The sequence below is a fragment of the Lepisma saccharinum genome, chromosome 13, assembly GCF_977018435.1.
Source record: "Lepisma saccharinum chromosome 13, izLepSacc3.1, whole genome shotgun sequence".
Lineage (NCBI taxonomy): Eukaryota > Metazoa > Arthropoda > Insecta > Zygentoma > Lepismatidae > Lepisma > Lepisma saccharinum.
This window is the reverse complement of record NC_139241.1, coordinates 84,731,779-84,737,778: the sequence shown is the minus strand read 5'-3', so window position 1 is coordinate 84,737,778 and position 6,000 is coordinate 84,731,779. Positions and strand designations below refer to the sequence as shown.

Genomic DNA, 6,000 nt, shown 5'->3' with positions numbered 1-6,000 from the left:
TCAATTAGTTGGGAACTCCCCCTGTAGCGCGTCGCTTCGGTCTGAGCACCCTTCCTTTAAGGAGCTTTCCGACCGAAGTAACAAGTAGCACGCGAATACGCCATATGAACGTGTCGTTTCCTGTTTGGATCCTCATGTGCAATGAATGCTATTTTACAATCTGGAAGTGTGTGTCACTAGTGTGACAGTGTGAACATCCCGTGTCGCTTGTTCCATTGGTTTGAAAGTTGCCTTACACTCATGTCGATGGCACTAAGAAAGTTTTGTGGTGTTCCCCTTGTCGTTTCATGCAATCATCATTATTATCATCGCCGCGATTAGTTTAAAGCGGAAGAAAAGAGACAGTAAATATCGAAAATACAAATGCTTCAGTGTGTATATCTTTAAAAGAAATGATGATGATGATGATAATAATAATGAACCTAATTCATACACAAAAATTTAGTTGCCAAGAACATTCCACGCGTATTTTTTCTCCCGTATTATTAACGAAAGTATGACCATAACAGGACGTGGTCGACTGTCTAGAATGTTCGTTAATATCTTCGCGACCACTGTACCAAATATCATAGCAATTATCACATTCATAGAAATGCTTCATGTAAAAGAATCAGACGTTGCAGCGAAAACTCCATTTACTTCCATTATAAGCAGACGAATACCAAGCACCGGGTCCAACACCAGCGCGTCTAGCGGATCATTTTCGAGTGGAACCAGCCAGAGAGCGCAGAAGCATGCCGTTTTCCACACTACGTTATTCTAGGCGCTGTTCTGGTTAGTCACATGGTGGAATGGATTAGTCGCTCGCAATCGTCTGCAAGCTGCGCGCGCAGCTGTTGCTGGATCCGTGTGAAGACAGGAAAGCACTGTTCCCCTTCCGCGTTCAGGAACTGTCAAACGCAAGTCCGCGACAGTACAAGGGATTTCTACGTAAAAGCAAGGACGTGCGTTACATGCGTGAGGTGAAGGAGGCGTGCCCCTTGGAAGTGCTTTACTAGACGCGAGATTCTGTCGCTCACAGACAGGTATGTAGCGTTGCGATCTTTTGCGTCTGTTTTGTTGTTCACAAGGTCAAAGCTGAAATAATGAGAGGTGTGTGCCCGGAACGCTTAAGGTGTTATCTTGTCCCAGATCAGGGTACGAAATCTTTGGCGGAGCAAGCAAGTTCGCAATTTACGAACCCTTACACCCACATATATAATAAATAAATGACTAAATATATAAAGAAATGTATTTGTTGATTGATTTGGTTTATTTTTTCTGTCACTTTTGGCTAACTGCGAACAGGACGATTACTGATTATATGATGAAATTGGTGAAGGGACATTTACAAAGAACATCCATGCCAAGACCGGAATTCGAACCTGGGACACTTGGCGTCGTAGCTCGCTGTGCTAACCACTTGCTACAGATCATGCTTTTGTCTTGCATTCTGTGTATTGGTGTAGATCGGTTGTCAAAAGTATTTGCATATCTTTGTGGTTATAACAAAATCTCTCCCCGCCCAAAATTTTTGGTGAGGGATTTTTTTTTAGGACAAGATCGTTGGTGAGTGAAAATCCACCTGGCTCCCTGTCCACCCCCGTGATTTCGCACGGTGTCCCAGACGCATTTCGGAAAGCAACGCAATACATTTGGTACTGGCACTATTTCCAGTCGTAACTGTGAGTTCATTATTTGAACAAATTTTGTAACTGCGGGTTTAAAAAGAAGTCTGGGTTATTTTTGGAAGATTCAATTACAGTTCATATGTCAAAAGAAAAATTATGACTAGGGCCCTGGACTTCATAACATATTTTTTAATTGGCATCGGATCGAATACTGTGGTGAGATCTTTACATATCTGATGAAAATCAGCCGAAATTGACGAACTTGATAAAGTCATATTTAACAATTTCGCGTTTTTACAACATATATCTTCAATTTACTCGTAATAAGACATATTTCTGCATAATTTCGTAATTGTCTTGTATATAATCGGTTATTTTATAATTTAGCGCAACGGATAGTTCATATTACCGATGGCAGGATAAGGAAATTACGAACGAAGGAATTAAAAGCAGTCTTTTCTTACCAACTAGCACAGAAAAATTATATCCCCTTTTTTGTAGCGAGCTGCCAATTATGATTTATTTTCCACAAAGGTGTAAATCTGACATAATAGTACTGTAGATGGATAATTACAGTGAACCTCACAATATTTTCAGTATTTTCTCACTGCATTCTTCAGTTAAAGGGATTCTGACTTCGTTTTATGTCCTACCCCCACTCTAGTTGATCTTCCATGGGAGATACTGACATCCTGTGTAATGAGAAATTAGAGATTACTGTTGTGCATATTTTTGGCTTTACTGGGAATATTTCTGCATTTTTCAGGACATATTTTCCCATTTTTATGACATAATTACATACATATTTTACAGTTTTATAGGACATAAAGGCCGGGGCCCTGGCATTTGTCATAATTCAAGCACACATTCACAAAATGCCAGAAATTTCCAAGTTATGTCCCTTGCAAAATTGTGGGGAAGGTGTACTTCTTCACAGCGCCAAATAAATCACCTAAGGATCTCGTCACGTAAGGTTCTGGATTGAAGTCCAAGCTGAGACCAGTGACGGATCCAGAAATGCCACTTGGGAAGGTCGTTTATCCGGCAAACGTCCATTCCGACCAATATTTACATAGCTTTTACGTAAACAATATGTAGCACTACTCCGTTGTCTGTAGGGATAAACGTGCAAGAAATGAAAATAGGGATACTGGGTTCGAATCCCGGACAAGTAAAGGACGTTCATTATTTTCTTCCATTATTATTTCATCTTTCCATTGTCGTGATAAACCTAATGTTATAAGGATACGATGAATAGTTGGGAAACTAATAATAAGGACATTTTATCTTGATTGACTGATTGATTTGGCGTTTTAAGTCCACTTTATGCACAATAAGGCTAATCGGGACTGGACCTACAGTTTAAAGTGGGATTCGAACCACTATAACCTCCACCGGGTATCGAACCCGGGAACCCTTGATTACAAGGCGACGACGCTACCACTGCGCCATCGGGGAGGCCCTTTATCTTGAATCATGTCACCCCTGTTGAGCCAGAAAAATCTAAAAATATGCATCAAGCATTAGGGTCGTTATTTGTTTATCTAATTTTGATTTGAAATGTAGATTATTACCAGAAGACATCAACACATAATGAAAATTAAATGTTTGACTTCCCAAATAAAATAGCGGGTGCAGAGAATGATAGAAGAACGTATGACACAAAAATGATTTAACGTAATAGTTAAGATGAATTATCGTCAAAGTATTCAGTTTTGGACTGTGTTTAAGTAAGTGTAATGTTATGTATCTGCTTGTACCTACATGTATGTATGTGTAAGGGCAAGAATGTGTGTGTGTGTGTGTGTGTGTGTACCCGTATCTATAGGTTACATTTCCATTCTTATATGTATTTTTTCTTTGTATTTTTTATTCCCCTGTAATTTTTATAATTTTCTTTCTTTCTTTTTTCAATATTCCACATTCAATTTTCTTTGTAAACATGGTCAAGTGGAAGAGACTTAGCCATGTAAAAGAAGACGAAATAAATAAATAAACACAGAATTAGAAAGAAATAATAATTATTCTTTTCTGTTATTAATTATTAGTATTTTGCGATAAAATTAGAAGTGAAGAGATCGAAAATAAATGGAAGGTCGGAGGAACGATGGGAAGAAGTTAAATTATGAAATTAATTTGTTCTGAGGATGCGAGATAGCCACTTGCCTTGAAAAGTATTAAATTACAGGCCAAGAGGAAAGAAATATTGGAATACCATATCGCCGATGGAATGATCAATTTTTGTAGTCGCAGAACGGGCTTTGGTTACCCAGACCTGCAAGAGGAAGCAATAATAATAATAATTATGATAATTGACATTCGGTATTATGTACAATAGTTACAAAACATCCATAGTAACCCTCCATAATATTTTACACTAATTAAATAAAGGAAAGCTTGGATATACAATACTGAGATACAAATAAAATATATATTACATAACCATAACATAACATAACCCCACAGCTCTACAGCACCTTGGCGGGCCTTGGCTTACCTACCGACTGCTGGTCTCCCTCCCACAATGTTCCTCCGTCACCTGTTATAGCGTGGAGGTCTCAGACCAGTATTGGGGTGACGGGTGATCAGCCCGACGAACCCCCAGCCGTTGTTGTAGGTCTTCTCGACCGGGTTACGCTCACTCACTCGGAGCTTCCCAATTTCCTCACGATGGTGGGTTGCCACCGGCCCTATACGTAGGCCGAATAAATTCCGACCAGATCCGGATTTGAACCTAAGCCGTCCCGCAGCGAACGATCTCAAGACGAGTGAACGCCTTAACCCGCTCGACTACGGAGGAGGACACATATATTACATAATATATTCAAAAACCTAGTTCAGGCATTTGGGAGGGGGAACGCCCCCATCACCCTCCCGTGGATCCCAGCCTGGCTGCTTTCTAGTGGGTGGCGAGCAGGCACGTATCTAGAAATATATTTCGGGGGGGGCCGAACTAAGTATCTCAATAATAATAATAATAATAATATAAGTGTTTAAATTAAAATAATTAGGTTATAATTATATTAAATATTAAATAAAATATGTAAATTTATTAATACTACATTTTTATTACATGAAATACGTAAAAAGATGGTATAAGAATATAAATATAACATCATATATTTATTATCTAGCTTGCGTGTACTTAAGATCGCCAAATTTTGTATAAAACAACGTAAATTAATGTCAAATAGATAAAGAACTGGATATTTATCGAATAATATAAAAAAGTATGTTTGATACAGTTGAAGAAAAGTAAAGTTCCTCATTAATATTTTATCCATATTATCACGAGTAGTTGTGTGCATAAATCTTTTTTGTTATTGTCCTTCAAAACAGTGTGATCTAAATAATAATAATGATAGCAACCCTTGCCTTCCAAGTTCATAGGAAATAAAGAGGCATCCATTATAGTAGAATCGAGTAAAGTACATTTCCATTACTTTATTTTAGTATTTCGTAAGTCTTTCGGGGGGGGGGATCAATATAAGATGGTTTTCATCTACCACTTTGCCCTTTTCCCGAGTTCTTTACCGGGTTCGAATCCTGACCTGAGCATGGATATTTGTGAGTGTCCATTCATCAATTTCATCATATCATCATACATTCCCATCTTCGCAAATTAGCCAAACGTGGAACAAAAAGCGAAGTAATAAACCAAATCAAATCGAGTTCTTTACTGCTTTCACTTGAAAATATTGATTTTTCTTCAAATATCGGGAGGGGCTCTAGCCTCGTTAGCTCTCTCCTGCTTACGCCAGTGCGAGTGGCTCTTGTAAATGCCATGTCACTTGTCTCTGCTGAAAATATCTCGGGTGAAAGTGTCGAAGAAACAGGTGAAAGTTGCTGGAAGTATCCACAACAACAATTCGCTTCCCTTTCCGATGCGGAAAACAAACACGTTGCAATTCAATATTAACAGCAAGCATGTGGTGGTTGGAAAGTTTCCCGTGTGTGTGGTGGGGAGCATGGGCGTAACTTGGAGGCTAGCTTTGGGGGAGCAGATCGAAAAGTATTTATCCCATAAAAATAGCTTCCAGACCAGGACTGTTTTGCTCAAGAACTGTTGCATTTTACAAATCACAAAAAAAATATAACACCATTAAGCCTTGTTTCCATGATATGAAAAACTCAATATGCTGACCAAGGCAGAAATTTATTTTATTATAAAACATAAACTAAACGTAACGTTTCAACCTTCTATAGTGGTTTTCACATCGTGAAGGCACAATGGGCTCTTATGGACAATGCTTTTCTTATGGGAAAATAAAGCGCGCTATTGCCAAATATGTCGATTTTGAAATTTACGTGAAGTACAAAAAAAAATTACAGTAAAGTAGAAAATTTTATGTAGAACATAATGGCGAAGATGAAAATTATTAACTTTATT

General features: G+C 38.4%; 1 protein-coding gene across 3 annotated transcripts in view; it reads left to right on the top strand.

Annotated features, from left to right (window-relative positions):
• The first annotated feature begins 877 nt into the window (after positions 1 to 877).
• LOC145997485 (fatty-acid amide hydrolase 2) overlaps positions 878 to 6,000 on the top strand; it is a 96,844-nt gene continuing 91,721 nt past the window's right edge. The window contains exon 1 of one of the 3 annotated variants that reach the window (XM_083134586.1): positions 878 to 1,025. The gene's annotated coding sequence lies outside the window, so the exon portion shown is untranslated. The remainder of the gene's footprint in view (positions 1,026 to 6,000) is intronic. The other 2 variants (XM_083134583.1, XM_083134582.1) reach the window with 2 other exon arrangements.